Source organism: Brassica oleracea, chromosome C2, assembly GCF_000695525.1.
Source record: "Brassica oleracea var. oleracea cultivar TO1000 chromosome C2, BOL, whole genome shotgun sequence".
Classification (NCBI taxonomy): Eukaryota; Viridiplantae; Streptophyta; class Magnoliopsida; order Brassicales; family Brassicaceae; genus Brassica; species Brassica oleracea.
This window is the reverse complement of record NC_027749.1, coordinates 8,175,354-8,178,578: the sequence shown is the minus strand read 5'-3', so window position 1 is coordinate 8,178,578 and position 3,225 is coordinate 8,175,354. Positions and strand designations below refer to the sequence as shown.

At 32.3% G+C, this 3,225-nt stretch overlaps 1 long non-coding RNA gene across 1 annotated transcript; it reads right to left on the bottom strand.

Annotated features, from left to right (window-relative positions):
* Nucleotides 1-945: 945 nt before the first annotated feature.
* Nucleotides 946-2,036, bottom strand: LOC106326053. The gene is made up of 3 exons (XR_001267121.1): nt 1,944-2,036; nt 1,622-1,724; nt 946-1,538 (listed from the first exon to the last, which is right to left on the bottom strand). It is a non-coding gene; the product is annotated as an uncharacterized LOC106326053 (long non-coding RNA).
* Between the last annotated feature and the right edge of the window lie 1,189 nt (nt 2,037-3,225).

Genomic DNA, 3,225 nt, shown 5'->3' with positions numbered 1-3,225 from the left:
TGTATTTTAATATTAAAAATAAGAAAAGGGGTCTAATTTTTTTATATGAAAGTATTTTTTTATTTCCATAGATTTATTTTTAAAAATATTTTTGGTATTTTGAAAAAACATATATTTATTAGATTTTTTAAAGAAAAATAATAGTTTAGAAATTAAAATTTGTTTTTGCCCCAGGGCCCATGACACCATTGAGCGTCCAACCATTGAGCGTCCATGTATCTGCTGTATCAAAGAGAGGTAATTTCCAAGCAAAATAGGTCAGAAGAGCTCTATTGTCATCTGTGGAGACTTCAACTCAAACAAAAAATAAAGAGAAGCAAGCTGATTCTAAATTACTCATACATAAACTTATATTAAAACAGTTTCAGTATCATTGACCTTGAGAAGTCAAAGAACTTAAACTATATACAACTACCATTTATTGATTTAGAATATGTTTTGTATGAACTTCTTCAACCTATTAACCTAATGCTGATGATAAGAGATATGTGCACATATCACTACAAGAAATCAGTTAAATAGCTACCGATTTATTCATCGCTAGAGAAGATAATCTGTAGCTAAACCACAGCAGGCGACAGATGGCTACGGACTGAAACCGTGGCGTTAGCGTCCACGCTAACTCCAATCCGTCGCTATGCCGTAGCTCACTCGCGACGGATGAGCGAGAGCACGAGCTGTAGCTATTAGCTACAACATGGCTACTAAGTTTTCTGTTGCAAATTAGCAACAGTTTTAGCAATAGATTAAGTGTAGCTATGTAGCCACAGAGCTTAGCAACAACTTTTCCTAAGCATAGTTATAGCCAGTGAAGCTACGAATTAGGTTACAGAAGTTTTGTATCTAAAAATTTGGATTCAGATTAGCTACGGCAAATTTGGTTACAAAATGTTTTGTATTTAAAAGCTATAAAATCATAAATATAAAACTGAAATTCTTGGAACATAATGGAAACATAACATTCATTACTAGTAGAAAACATAATATGAAACAGATGTGAAATCCAATGACATAACAAAGTTCAAACTAAACACAAAAGATTATAATTATTATGTCTTCAGTTTCTTCACAGAAAAAAAATAGATAATAGAAAGTCAGCAACACCATCTAGATACTCTGCTCATTGGTGCTATGAGTTGGGGATGGAGAAGGGTTGGTAGATGTATCAGAGGCTGTCTCTAGCTTCTCACAAAGCAGTGAGCTGCTGGCTCATCAAGTTGACAATTCCAGTAAGATTAATCAACTCCTCTATTTGTGCTGTTCCAAGTTCAAACAACATTCCTTTGTGTGGCTTGACCACCTACAAAACCAGAAAAACAAGAAAGAAAATTACTACACTTACAATGAAACATAACACTACCGCATAGCCATAACAAAAAAAAAAACTAATTAATCATTTACCAATAAGCATTAAAAACTGAAGCAATAGAACCAAGAACAAAATAATCCGACATCTACCTTGTAAAATGCCGCATCTGGTGTGATTGATGTTTCTGAGTTAAAGTCAGTGATAGCTGGCTCCTCACCCAACTCCATCGCTATATACATAGGGCAGATGGATTAAAGACTCATAGGAGAAATATAGAGACACAAAAAGACAATAAAGATAAGTTTATTATACCATATCATATTTGACCTTGGCAAAAGATTTGGAACCTGAGATGTGTTGATGTATACCATCTCCACCACGTTCTGATTTCTTTTTCTTGGATTTAGAACAAACCCTGAGATAAAACATCATTCAAAGTTTCAAACTTTGTCCAAAACAAATAAAAAGAAGATATGAGAAGGCAGGGACTAAACCCCCATTCGATTTCGAAATAAAAACCCCAAAATCGATTGGAAACATAAACTCTAAACTGAATGAAACACAGTGATGAGAAAGTCGCCCAAAATTTATTTCACGATATAAACAAATACAATTCTCAAAAGTGAAGAAGAACCTGTTGCAAAAGATTTTGGAAACGAAATTTGATATATTGAGAGAGGCTCTGTTAATTTGTAGGAGAGGAGAATAGATTGGGAGGGTATTTACTGGAGAAAAAGGGAGTGTTTAGGCGGAGAAGAAGATTTAGAAAGAAAATATTGTGGCTGAGATTTGGGAAAAGACTTATGGCGGAGATTCAAATTTTTGGTGAATATTTTGGCGGCCATCACGAAAAATTTGGTGTCCAGAAATATCTTTTTCAAGCGGCAAGCAATCACTTGTGATATAGAGTAAGTGGTGATTTATTCCCCCATATTTATTTATTTGATTACATTATGACTACTTTATTAAATCCTATATACTCCTTGTAATCAATTCTACCTAATAACATAATAATTTGATAAAGGATGAAAGTATACTAGGTATGATTTTATTTTTTAATTTATTGTAATACACAATTAGTTTGTTTTTGTTCTTTAATATATGAGAGGATAGATAGGGTTTAGGGTTTGAGGTTTAGATTTAGGGTTTAGAAAGTTACTCGTGTTAGATTGGAAAAGGAATTAGGCATATATGTATCATCCAAAAATAAAACTTCTATAAAGAACTTCTACAACGTTTTCAGAACTTTACTTACCAAAAGAAAATAAATATGAAATTTTGTTACTTATTATAACCATACCAAAACGAAATCAATTTTTTTTAGGAGATCTACTAAAGACATGCGTGCATACAACCATACGTTACGTTTTGGATCCTTGATAACTCAATAATTTGTCTTATGAATTACTTTTTCTTGTTACAAGGCTTAAACTAGTTTTGGAGTAAAAGAATTAAAACATGTATTTGACAAAAGTGATGAAAGAAGAACCACTATTGACCTCATTACATAAAATGATCAATAACACAATTAATATACACTTAGAACTAGTTATGTACATCGAGCAATAATGTTCAAGGCAAACCTAACAAAAAGTGCTTGATAATTACTATGAGTGACTAAACAGTCTAGACTTAAACCAACAAATGCGTCTACTCTTTACTTTCACTACACTACTGTGTTTTAATTAGGCCTGAAACGGATCCGGATATAAAATTTAGGGTGCCCGGATCCGTGGATTTAATATCCGGATCCGAATCGTGGTTTCCGAATATCCGAATTTCTGATATTCGCCTCTTTATTCTATTACCGCGGATATCCGGATCCGTAAAAATAATAATAATTTTTTTAATACTATTTTTTTAAAATAATGCATAAATTAAATATTTATACAAGATTTATAAATATATATATATAT